This window comes from Ambystoma mexicanum, chromosome 5p (genome assembly GCF_040938575.1).
Source record: "Ambystoma mexicanum isolate Mex_15411 chromosome 5p, UKY_AmexF1_1, whole genome shotgun sequence".
Classification (NCBI taxonomy): domain Eukaryota; kingdom Metazoa; phylum Chordata; class Amphibia; order Caudata; family Ambystomatidae; genus Ambystoma; species Ambystoma mexicanum.
The window spans coordinates 828,414,935-828,428,782 of record NC_090930.1 but is presented as its reverse complement, the minus strand read 5'-3'; positions in this window follow the sequence as shown (position 1 = coordinate 828,428,782).

Below are 13,848 nucleotides of genomic sequence, written 5' to 3'. Positions count from 1 at the left end.
TATTAGTAATAGTCATGGAGCTTGGCATTGAGACTATAAAAAGAATGATCAAGGATGGCCTGCGCGTCTTATGTCAAGAGAGGGGACTTCCCCACAGCACTACGGTTAATAAACCTGAGTTGCGGACAAGCCTCCAAGCTTGTGTAGAAGCGAGGATGGTTGGGGAGAAGACCCCAGGGGAAGGGCTAGGCCCCGTTTTCCCTTGAACGGACAAGACATTCCGGACAGGAAAATGATGAGCAAGACTGCATGGGCATTGTTTCTTGCCAATCATCCCGCCGGGGGGAAAGTGTGGTTTCTCAACACTCAAGAGTGTCAGTGAGTACAGGGGCTAGTGTGGCATCCAGCAGGTCCCAGGCCTCAGCACAGTCTCTAAGTGGCCCAGTAATTGTTCCGGCGGTTAATGAGGTAGTGGCTTGAAAGCTCCTGCTCAAGGAGAGGAGACTAGCGCTAGAGGAACAGAAACAGCGGGACAAGGTCACCATAGAGATGCATAAGCTGGTACTTGAAGAGCATAAAGAGGCCAACAGATCTGTCTAGCGAAAGCAGCAGTAGTGAGTCAAACCAGAGTGCCCGGGATAAGCCCCAACGACACAGCCCCAAACATTTAGTACAGGCTTAGGAGGTGGCGAAGGATATTTTTGACTGGTTTGAAGTGCTTGAGCTGGCATTCCAGCTGCAGGCAGTGGATGAGGTACCGTGGGGTGCAGCTCTGATAAGTCGCTTAGCGATACCAGGGACTGATGTAATTCTTCAGTTAACTCCTGAGGAAAGGTCCATTTATAAGTGCATGAAGGCAGCCCTACTCAGAAAGTTCTGTAAAACCCCAGAAAAGTATCTCAAGGGCTTCAGATCGTTTGGAAAGAAAAGGGGGCAGTCATTTGAAGCATTCACACACTTGTCGTTGAAATATCTGAGCGGGTGGGTGACTGGTAACAAAGTTGACACAGCCGGTCAAGTGGCACAGCGAGTAGAGTGCTCGTTTTGACATCCATGCAGAACTTGCTAACGCAGGTTTGAATCCCGGCAGGGGCAAACTCAGCCTTTCATCCTTCCGAGGTCGATAAATGAGCACCACACACCGTGGGTAATAATAAGCCGCGCTCAGATACCTGAGGGTTCATAGCGCTATATAAAAATGTGAGATTATTATTTAAAGGGATGTACAATTTGATTGCATGTGAGCATGTGTTGAACAATTGTGAGATTGTCCTACACCAGCATCTTGTGGACAAGTCTATCATAAACCCTAGGCCGCTTGCAAAGTCTGCCAACGGGTTTTTTAGTACTCGAGTCCAGGAAAAGCCTGATGCGGGTGCACCCAAACCGGAAGAGAAATAGCCAAACAAAAAAGTAAACAAGGATTGGGAGTAAAAAGGTCCAACACAATCCTCTTCAAATTCAAGCTCTAGTTCAGCCATGCACACCAAAAAGAAGAACGCAAGCACCCCTGACACTGGGACACCTGCGTTCTCACCACCCAAATGATGTTTCGTGTGTAAGGAGCTGGGTCATAGGAAAGGGGATCCTGCTTTCAAGGGCTTACCAAAGCAAGCCATGGCGAATGTTGGACTCATGGTGGAGGAGGCCGTCATTAGTGTGGGCCTCTCAGAGGAGGATTTCCCACTAGGACAGGGAATGGCCGAATGTGAATTGGTTACCCTGACTGGGTCTCCAGAAAAGACCCCAGTTCCCAATAATACTCAACTCTATCTGGAACACGTGTATATCAATGGACACAAAACTTCTGTGGTCCGAGACACTGTAGCTAGCATCACTACTGTCACCCACCAGTGGGTACAACCAGGCCAGTGAATTGCGGGGCCTGATTTGTGTATAAGTGAGTTTGATGGTAACAAGTGCTGCTTGGTGATAATAGAGTTCAGCTGGTGAGGTGAAACGACCCAGTGCTGTGTAGCGGTGAAAGACTCCATCCCTGTCCCATGTCTGTTGGGTAAATGATCTTCCTGATCCCAAAATATTCGCAGCAGCAACATGATCGAGGGCCAAAGAGAACACCAGATTAAACACTCTGAAAGCCTTAGGGTCTGGAATGCTTCCAGAGGGCTTGTTGGAAGGAACAGCATGGCCGGTATCCCCTAGTCCAGTTCCACAGACTATTGAGTCATCTACTCCTGCAGGAGAGGTGCTAGTAGCCACGGGGGGACCCAACTTTGGTAGCAGGGGACCCCGTGACTTCAGACTTGCCTGGCGCAGCAGAGGAACCGAGGTGGAGGACCAGGTCGGCGGAGTTCTGAAGGGTCTGCCCAAGTTGGATGAGTTTGTATCAGCTAGTGGGCCGAGATCAGACTGACTTCTACACAGCTCAGAAAGAGTGTCCCACTCTGGCGGGTCTGTGGAAACAGGCAGAGGAGCAGGCTAAGGGCGAGGCCCCTGGACTGTTCAAAGTGGACTTCGAGGATGGACTTCTGTACAGTGAGCCAAACGATTCTGAGAGCGAGTACATCAGAAAGTTGGTGCTTCCCCTTTGCCACAGAAAGTTCCTTTTGCGTTTGGCTCACCAAATTCCTTTAGCGGGTCACTTGGGAGTGACTTAGATATCAGACCGGTTGTCTGTGCACTTTTACTGGCCGCAGTTCAGTGTAAATGTTAAGGAATTTGTCTGGTCCTCCCTACTTGTCCAACTTCTGGAAAGTCAGATCATGCCACAAAGGGCCCCTTAATTCCACTACCCGTGGTTGGGCGGACGTTTGAGAGAATAGACATGGATATTGTGGGTCCTCTTGATCCTCATACCAGCTCAGTGAACAGATATGTCTTGGTGGTGGTGGACCATGCCACAAGATATCCTGAGGATTTCCCTCTGAGAAGCATCAGAGCCCCTGTGGTTGCGAAGGCTCTGATTGGGATATTCTCCCATGTTGGATTCCCCAAGGAAGTTGGTTCTGACCGGGGATTAATCTCCATATCAGCAGATATGAAGGCTATGTGGGAAGAGTGTGGAGTCGCCTTCCTGTTCTCTACCTCCGTCCATCCACAAACCAATGGGCTTGTTGAGCAGTTCAACAAGACCCTGAAAGGCATGATAGGTGGCTTGGAAGAGTACCTGAGGAGGAAATGGGATATTCTCCTGCCATACCTTCTGTTTGCCTACAGGGAGGTGCCACAGAACGGAGTAGGGCTTAGACCCTTTGAGCTTCTGTTAGGACACCCTGTATGAGGTCACCTCAGTCTAGTGAAGGAGGGATGGGAAAGCAAACCCTCATCCCCTGTGGTGGACTATGTTCTCGGCCTTCAGTCTAGAATGGCAAAGTACATGGAACAGTCGACAAAGAATCTAAAGGCCAGTCAGGAGCTGATGAATCACTGGCACAACCAGAAGGCCACAGTGGTGACAGTCTATTCTCCAGGCCAGTGGTTGTGAATTATGGAGCCTGTCAAACACAGTGCCCTTCAAGCCAAGTGGACTAGGCCTTATTGTGTGCTGGAAAAGGTCAGTGAGGTGAATTATCTCATTGACATGAAAGGACCGAAACAGGTGTCCAGGGACTTTCACATCAACAGGCTAAAACCCCATTAAAGCCGATCCCCTCCCAGACCTCCTGCACACTGAAGCCACAGATGGGTCAGTTGAAGGTATCAACCTTGCAAGAGAACTGTCAGCACAGCAACTGACAGACTGTCGCTGTTCACTGGGACAGTTTGCCCGTCTGTTTTCTCTGACTCCAGTTCACGCAGCTTGGTGCACCCATGATGTGGACACTGGAGACAGTAATCCGGTAAAGAGTAGGATTCACTGGATGTCCAACAAGGTCAGAGACACCATCAAGGAGGACATTTCCAAGATGTTGTCCCTAGGAGTGATAGAGCCATCCCACAGCCCCAGGGCTAGCCAAGTGGTACTAGTCCCTAAAAAGACCAGTAGTGGGAAGACTGAAGTTTGCTTTTGTGTGGACTACAGGGGGCTCAATTCTGTCATGAAGACAGATGCTCATCCCATTCCTCAGGCAAATGAGCTCATTGACACGCTCAGTGCTGGCAAGTACATGAATACCTTTGACCTCATAGTGGGGTATTGGCAGGTCAGCTTGACATTATACAAAAAAGGGGTGCCTGCTTATAGTCCCAGGTCCTTCAGGCGTTATATACTAAAACGAAAGGGGTTGGACCTTACGGACAGGGAATAGCCACTTAGTACATTTATTTTTTCATGAATACCAATAAATGTTCAAATTTCGTTTCTAAAAACTTTTTATTCTCATAACAAATTCATATGCAATGCTAAAATATTTCAATAAACAATTAAATGTAAATTCAACTCAGACTGATTCATACTGTTTTTACTTTTTATAACACACTAGTGACATGTGTATACTTTGGCCTCATATATAGAAGGCCTCTTGCTCTATTGAGACAATTCCACAAGAGTCCTCCATCCACTGTTCTGATGGTTCCATCTGTGCGTGCTTATCACACCGACATTCGTCTACACGTGTTTCAGTTGTCTATTTTCGGGACGTCAATATTCGTCGACCATTAATTCGTCCAACCTTCTTCAGGACAAGATTAATGGGAGTTTGTTTATTCCCACAGATATCAAGTAGGGTGAGTAGCACCACCTAAAATACAATAAAAAACTTTAGAACGCTAAAAGAGTAACAAAGCATTTAAAACAGATTTCAAATTCATTCCCTGTAGGCTATTCCCTCTTATTTAGAACACATTCAATGTGAAGATATGATTCTAAAAAGTAATCATAGTACAATATCCATGAGTGATTACCTTTACACCCACTCGTATTGCTACCTGGATAAATCCTATTTACATTTTCAATTAGTGGCCACCTCAATCTGCCCACCAACCTAGATGCAAACAAACTGACCGTTCTTTTTTTATTTTTTAGAACGTGATACTTACTTAGAATAGAATCCAATTGATTCTCTCTATTTATACGATCTTTTGGCCCTTTTATTTCTTCAAGAGGGGTTCTTCGCAACTCGGGTAGTTACTTACGAGGGAAATGGGAGAGCGTTACAGGGGAGTGAGTATTTAAATGTATCTCTGATTGGGCGATTAGAATGGGACTTACAACTGGCTTAGGTTCAATTCTGAATCCGAAGATTTTTCATAGAAGGCCGCCTTTAGAAGCGACCATGAAGTAGATACTTTGAGCAATTCTGTGGATGAATAGATAAAAATGCGGACATAAGGGTAATCCTGTTGATTTAAATCATCCCGCATCGGGCTATTCATAGAGGTTACTTCGCTATATCCCCCCCTACCTAGGAGTTTGTATTTAGAAAAAGCCCCTTTGCAGTCTGTATCTTTTTCATATATTTACATTCTTTATGGCGCCCCCTTAGTCTACTTCCTCATGCCTTTATTTCCCCTATACCTAACCCATCCACTCGTCGCGTTGATTCAACGTGTGGTTGATTCCTTTACCTGGGAACGGCTATCCCCGCTCTTGCGCTTACCTGGTAGTTCGATTCGTTTGTTCAGGAAGCCCGCAGTGCTCTGTTTCGTTCTCCCTCTTCCGGCGCTGTTTGTTATTCTGCGGCGTGTATCTATTAATGCTCGCGTCACAGTCGTGATCGCGATAGAAAGGGGACTGAAGTACCTGAATAATAGGTAAACACAAAGGACGGACTAATTACTCCGTTCCTAGACATCAACGAGGGACTACTTACCTTTTCCATGTTAGATCATGTTCCTGAGTGCTAACACTTTTTGTTGAATAGGGAACCAACTCAATTCTCTCTGAGATTACTAAACCTTGTGGGAGGACCACCCACATAGTTAATTGTACATATATTTATATATATAGATGGTGTAGAGGTTACGTATATTTATTTGTTATATTTATGAACTGCAAAATGCAGTAATGCCAAATTGTTGTACAGTTGGAAAACCCTTGTTAACCCATCACCAAAATATATTAATATATTGCAAGTGGATAATGGTCAAACTCTTCCCTTTAGTGTGTAATGAGGGCTCCCCATTCCACCGAAATATTAAGGCCATTCTTTACTGTATCAAGGAGATATATCCATTGTTGTTCCAATTTATGGAGCATAGTGGATATATCCCCTCCCCCCTTATCGGCGGGTTTGATCGTGATATCTTTCCGATCACACAAAAGTTTCAGGGCTTCTCTCTCATTTTTGTTATGATTATCCGGAGTATGATTCTTTCTCTGGATTGCTTTCAGATTAGCTGATTGGTTATCCTTCTTCTGACTGGGTAGATAAATTTCAAAATAATGTTTGTGTTTTTTATCTACCCAGTCAGAAGAAGGATAACCAATCAGCTAATGTTACAGAAGTAGTTCTGAATGTAACAGGTCTAAAAACCAAATCGGTGTTTAATCCACCTTTATATGCATGTCCATCTGAGATTATTACTTTTGAGAATCGGGTAACCAAAGAGGTTACCAATTGCCTTACCAAGAATGCCATTTATATTATTAGTTGCCCTTGCAATTTGATGTACATAGGAAAAACGACTAGAGAGGTGCGCCAACGTATAGGCGAACACCGGAGCTGTATACGGAATAAAGTGGCTGATAAACCACTTGTGGACCATTTCAGTCTGAAACAACACAAAGATATTGACCTAAGATGGTTTGTGCTACAGACTATAAAATTACCTAAAAGAGGAGCGGATATATCCACTATGCTCCATAAATTGGAACAACGATGGATATATCTCCTTGATACAGTAAAGAATGGCCTTAATATTTCGGTGGAATGGGGAGCCCTCATTACACACTAAAGGGAAGAGTTTGACCATTATCCACTTGCAATATATTAATATATTTTGGTGATGGGTTAACAAGGGTTTTCCAACTGTACAACAATTTGGCATTACTGCATTTTGCAGTTCATAAATATAACAAATAAATATACGTAACCTCTACACCATGTATATATATAAATATATGTACAATTAACTAGGTGGGTGGTCCTCCCACAAGGTTTAGTAATCTCAGAGAGAATTGAGTTGGTTCCCTATTCAACAAAAAGTGTTAGCACTCAGGAACATGATTTAACATGGAAAAGGTAAGTAGTCCCTCGTTGATGTCTAGGAACGGAGTAATTAGTCCGTCCTTTGTGTTTACCTATTATTCAGGTACTTCAGTCCCCTTTCTATCGCGATCACGACTGTGACGCAAGCATTAATAGATACACGCCGCAGAATAACAAACAGCGCCGGAAGAGGGAGAACGAAACAGAGCACTGCGGGCTTCCTGAACGAACAAATCGAACTACCAGGTAAGCGCACGAGCGGGGATAGCCGTTCCAGGCAAAGGAATCAACCACACGTTGAATCAACACGACGAGTGGATGGGTTAGGTATAGGGGAAATAAAGGCATGAGGAAGTAGACTAAGGGGGCGCCATAAAGAATGTAAATATATGAAAAAGATACAGACTGCAAAGGGGCTTTTTCTAAATACAAACTCCTAGGTAGGGGGGGATATAGCAACCTCTATGAATAGCCCGATGCGGGATGATTTAAATAAACAGGATTACCTTTATGTCCGCATTTTTATCTATTCATCTACAGAATTGCTCAAAGTATCTACTTCATGGTCGCTTCCAAAGGCGGCTTTCTATGAAAAATCTTCGGTTTCGAAATTGAACCTAAGCCAGTTGTAAGTCCCATTCTAATCGCCCAATCAGAGATACATTTAAATACTCACTCCCCTGTAACACTCTCCCATTTCCCTCGTAAGTAACTACCCGAGTTGCGAAGAACCCCTCTTGAAGAAATAAAAGGGCCAAAAGATCGTATAAATAGAGAGAATCAATTGGATTCTATTCTAAGTAAGTATCAACGTTCTAAAAAATAAAAAAAGAACGGTCAGTTTGTTTGCATCTAGGTTGGTGGGCAGATTGAGGTGGCCACTAATTGAAAATGTAAATAGGATTTATCCAGGTAGCAATACGAGTGGGTGTAAAGGTAATCACTCATGGATATTGTACTATGATTACTTTTTAGAATCATATCTTCACATTAAATGTGTTCTAAATAAGAGGGAATAGCCTACAGGGAATTAATTTGAAATCTGTTTTAAATGTTTTGTTAGTCTTTTAGCGTTCTAAAGTTTTTTATTGTATTTTAGGTGGTGATACTCACCCTACTTGATATCTGTGGGAATAAACAAACTCCCATTAATCTTGTCCTGAAGAAGGTTGGACGAATTAAGGGTCGACGAATATTGACGTCCCGAAAATAGACAACTGAAACACGTGTAGACGAATGTCGGTGTGATAAGCACGCACAGACGGAACCATAAGAACAGTGGATGGAGGACTCTTGTGGAATTGTCTCAATAGAGCAAGAGGCCTTCTATATATGACGCCAAAGTATACACATGTCACTAGTGTGTTATAAAAAGTAAAAACAGTATGAATGGTAGGAGTGAATCAGTCTGAGTTGAATTGACATTTAATTGTTTATTGAAATGTTTTAGCATTGCATATGAATTTATTATGAGAATAAAAAGTTTTTAGAAACGAAATTTGAACATTTATTGGTGTTCATGAAAAATAAATGTACTAAGTGGCTATTCCCTGTCCGTAAGGTCCAACCCCTTTCGTTTTAGGTCAGCTTGACAGACAGAGGCAGAGAGAAGTTGGCATTCGCAGTCCTGGAAGGACACTATCAGTTCACAGTGATAACCTTCAGATTGAAGAATGCCTGTGCCACTTTTAAGAGTATGGTTAACCAGGTTTTGTCTGGACTGGAAAACTTCAGTGTCGCCTATTTTGACAACATTGCTGTGTTCAGCCACACCTATGAGGATCATGCATCCCACCTGAAAAAAGTGCTTCAGGTGCTACAGAATACAGGCCTAACTATCAAGGTCACGAAGTGCCAGATAGCTCAGGGCACCGTGACTTACCTAGGCTACCTGGTTGGTGGAGGTAAGAAACAACCTCTCAAAGCAAAGGTACAGGTTGTGGTTGTGAAGGAGTGGGACATCCCCACCACACAGACGCAGGTGAGAGCCTTTCTAGGTCTCACCGGGTACTACCAGTCGTTCCTCAGAGGGTATGGGGCCATTGCAATGCCCCTGAATATTTCAGTCAAACGTCAAACATATTTCCTTTCTCTCCTTTCCTATTCAAAACTCCTTTAGTATTCAATTCTACTGATTTCTGATGTTCCCCCAAAGCCAGAGATTTAATAATCTCAAAATGAGTACTAGAGTGACATGCCTCTAAGTCCCCTTAACAAAGTAAAGAGGTCGTCAAGAAACATGTAGTATCCACTGAATCAATAGATGTGTCAGGGTGTTCATCCACAACACTACGATGCCTCCCAGATTTCTTTATCCAATCATCCAAAGGATGGATATTATCACCTTACCTGGTCCGTTTTACAATTTTTGGGGCTTGAACTCAGTTAAAAGCCTCTACCGTTTGTACAGAAACTACTTTTGTAGTTGCAATTTCTGCCATCAATAATAGCACTCCTCCTCATTTTCCTCCTCCTTCTACCATTTAGTTTTTTTCTACAGCGCTTTGTTATTCGTGTCTCCTCAATTATCTGATTGATTTCCGGCAGTAACTCAGGCACATGAGTGGATATCACAGTGGCAGATCAGGATTTCTCCACCCCCCCCTTCGCCCTCATGTAGTTGTTAGCATGCTCTATACACTCCTCCCCCACCGTTTTATCGGTAATACCATTGTTAGTACAACTGTTCACTAGGATGACGTCCACAATACGGCTGACCATGTGGGTTATTCTGTTTGTTCTCAAGTCATGTTTGTACACAGCACATACAGTGCTTTAACAACTGTCACAAGTTCAGCTGATTCAGAATGACGAGAGGATGATCCAAACGAGGGGAACTCATCTTCATCTTCCCCATACACTTCACCTGCAATTCTTTCCAATTCAGGGGACTTAAAACGATTACCACCAATGATGTTGCTTCATACCCCCACTGGACACCCAGCTATATTAATCTCCAGTGGTTATGTTGTTATGTTGCAGGGAGTAACACCCATTAAGGAATGATTGGAAGAATCTGGTACTTCCACTGGACAAGGACAAACGGAGGAAGAGCAGCCTATAGTTGGTATAAGAAGCGGATTAACGTCTATGACAAGCCCTTGGGGATAAAAAGTGAAGTAATTTTCCCACTGTCATTCGGTTTCCCAAACGTACTTCCTACGCTGGTCACCATCACATCGGTTACAGACGTACTACCAACTTCCAAGACATCCCCCAAGCCCTTCTTGATTTGTTTAGGTCGAGTCAAGCTCTGCAATTGACATTGCATAGCTCTGGTTGGCATGGTGACACTCAAGAGAGTACACGTTGAAAGGTGAAAACGAGACACCCCAGATTAAAGCAAAAATGGGTTTACCTGTAGACAATAGCAGCAAACGCGGACAGCCCCAAAGCATGAGAGCAAGGCAGTACAGCCAACGGTGAACTCGAGCTGCTGCGCATGCACTGTGTGCACGAGGAGAAGTTGAAATGCCTTCAATCAGGTAACATCACAGGTCAATAGAAGTGAGGCAGTAAGTATGTCCAAAATAGAGAAAACAAAGCCATTAGCCAGCAAGACAGTACACTCAACGGTGCACTCGAGCTGTGCAAATATGGTGACAATGGAAAAATAATTGTTTTTTATTGATAGCAAATATTAGATTCATGTCTCAAATTTTAAATAACATGTTAGAATTTTGCAATACATTATTGCAACTTACTATTATATATGCAATATGTGTATCAAATGCTGTATAATATCAGTAACTTTTAGCAAGCTATATTATTGTTTGTAATAATCATTAGGGTATATGCATCAATCTTGGTCCCTTCCCCATTTTTATCTGGAAGTTCCATTATTCAATTTGCAGTGATCGTTCCTTCAATGCAAACTGAAAGTAAATGATTACTCAATGCAACAGTCTGTAAATCAGAAACAATGAGTGGAAATTAATACATTTTCTGTACTAAGTTAGAACTTTATAATTATTGTGGAAAGGGCCATATGTACTCACCCACTTGCTACCGTGGGTAATAATGTTTGAAAACCTGAAACAATTAGTACACATCTATCAGATATTATTCTCAGTTAGATGTTTATATTGAATTAAAAAGAGCCATACATACTCCACATTATTTTAAGGTGAGCAATGATAGTCATCTGATACACTCTCATTGGTGACTTTGTTAAATGTCAATCAATTTTAATTTTCCTATGTATTCTGGGTAGTCATTGACTGATATACTGATTACTGCATATTCTGAGACACGAACCTCTTGTTTTGGGAAAAGTACTCCCACCCATATGGTGTTTCGCGTGCATAATGACGGATTATCCTTCTTATGCTGTTGCGCCACTCTGCAACATGTCATCACGCATGTTGTTATCCTGTTAGTGTGTAACATTTTCAGGTCCTTCACGCAATGTTATATAGTTCATCTATATTCCTGTGGTTCATTATAAGGATGTTAGTATTAACACCTCAGTGTGTAGGGGGGTGTGGCCTAAGTCCATGGACTGAAGACGTGCTTGCCCTGAGCTCCTGCCCCGATCCTGAAGTAGATCCTCCGAAAATACACTCAGCCTGACCTGCTGAGGCATACAACATACGCCCAGCTGCCCCAAGCGATCCTGCATTGCCCGCGGGTGATATCTGGACAAAACGGAAACCGGCAGCGCACTAACGCGACCTCCGCGCCCGAACCCCCCGGAATCAAAGATGGCGGCCTCGTCGGGAGCCTCGAGGTGAGAGGCGGCTGAGAACTGAGGGAGGCGGCGCCCGCGTCCCCGGAGAAAGCGGAGCCTCTAGACACCTGGGGCCCCCCACCCCACGCGCGGAGACCATCGAGCAGTGGGGGGGAGCGGGCCGGGACAGAGGACCTGGGCTGCGGTGTGCCCCTGGGGGCGTCGGGGGCCCTGCCTCCATCCTCGGCGGACATTTCGGTCCGCGGTGACCTGACTTGGGCGACCCGGACCGCCTCCGACCCCCGGCGGGCGCCGGGGGTGCCCCGCTGCTGAGTGGCGAGGGGGAGCGGGCGGGGACTGGGGGCCTGGGCTGCTGTGGGCCCCCGGAGCGGCACATCGAGCACTCCGGGGACATTGAGACCCTACCTGGAGTCCGGCGGCGGCGTACATCCTCGGCGGATGATTCGGTCCGCGGCGACCCGGTCCGGGCGACCTGAAACAAGCACACGACATCTCCCCACCTCCTGCCTACGGGGGGGACAGACAGCACAGCACCATAAGTCCTGCAGCGCTGGGAGGGGGAGCTGACCCCCGACCTCGGACACAGCCCCCTGGAAGCACCGCATCAACACACCACGAGAACGGGGTGAGCAGCGCGAGGTCCCTGCTGCAGGCAGGAAGGCGACACCCGAAAAGCACTAACGCCCTACACCCCTCCACATAACACAGTTGGGGGCCCCGGGGGCGGACCAGCTCCCCGGGCCCGCGCAGCCGTCGGGAACGGCCTGAACAGCCCAAGGATAGGCGAGGACACCCTGCAATCCGGACTAATAGAGGTCCAGGAAAAGAGGCGCTGCGGAGCGTAAGGCACGGCGACAACTGAGCGCCCAGGAGTCGCCGCGACTGCACAACTACCAAACAATAGGGGCCGCTGGAGGCCCGGCGCCAGCGGCGCAGGAGAATAAGACTGCCTGGAGGGGCTGCGCCGCCGTGGACTCCAACGAAGAAAGCCACTGACCCCACGGTCTGAGAACGAGCGAGCGAGTCCTGAGGAGGAGTGCAGGACCGGGTACCCGAGAGCGGGGGATGTCACCTCCCAAAGGAAAATCGAAAGCTGCAACAATGGACTCCTTTACAACAGTTATGCCCAAGCAGCAACGAGAAACAGGGGCAGCAGCAGCGCAAACGACCCAAGAGGGAGACCCAACAAACATGCAGCTACTACAGGCAATAACAGCGCTACGAACATCGCTCGAAACCAGAATCGACGAGGTCAAAACGGACATACAATTGATCAGACAAGATGCCCGCAACCTCACTGAAAGAGTGACCTCGGTGGAAGCCACACTGCAGGACAACGTAGACAACACAACGGAACTCAAATCCAGGGTACAGGACCTCGAGCTAAAGGTGGCAAGGCTGGAGGCAAGGTCGGAGGATGCGGAGGGGAGGGCCCGCCGCAACAACGTCCGAATCCTCGGAGTCCCGGAAGGCATGGAAGGCCCGGACCCAACCGAATTTATAGAGACGATGTTGCAACAGGAAATCGGCGCCGGCAATCTGTCCCAGGGATTCTCTATAGAGCGAGCTCACAGGTCCCTACAAAAAAGACCTCCGCCGGGCTCACATCCACGCCCAATGATTGCCAAAGTCCTAAACTTTAGAGACAGAGAGACTATACTAAGATTCTCCAGAGAAGGAGGGGAAACTAGGAGACAAGATGCCAAAATAGTGGTGTACCCGGACTACACCCCCACTGTACAACGCACGAGAAATTCCTTTATCCCGGTGAAGGCAAGACTACGGGAGCTCAACTTGAAGTATATGCTGATGTACCCATCGCGCCTTAAAGTGATACACAGAGGTAAAGCGGTCTTCCTGGACACCCCGGAGGCGGCAAACATGTGGCTTGAACACAACAACCTTGCAGACGGCAAGGAAGGAATGGCAAGAGGAACCGCAGGACGTTGAACGCCCGAAGAACCGGGTGGGAAGGACCGATGACAGCAAAACAGGTTGATGGACAAACTAAAGACTGGCACGACAAAATACAGCATCAAAGAAGCAACAAAGGGCAGGAGCGCACCAACCTACACGACAAGACGTCAACACACCCCCTCAAGGCACGTGTAGGCATACCGCCGACACAACACCCGCACCGGGAGGCCTGGAAAGGCCCAGAAGGCTCGG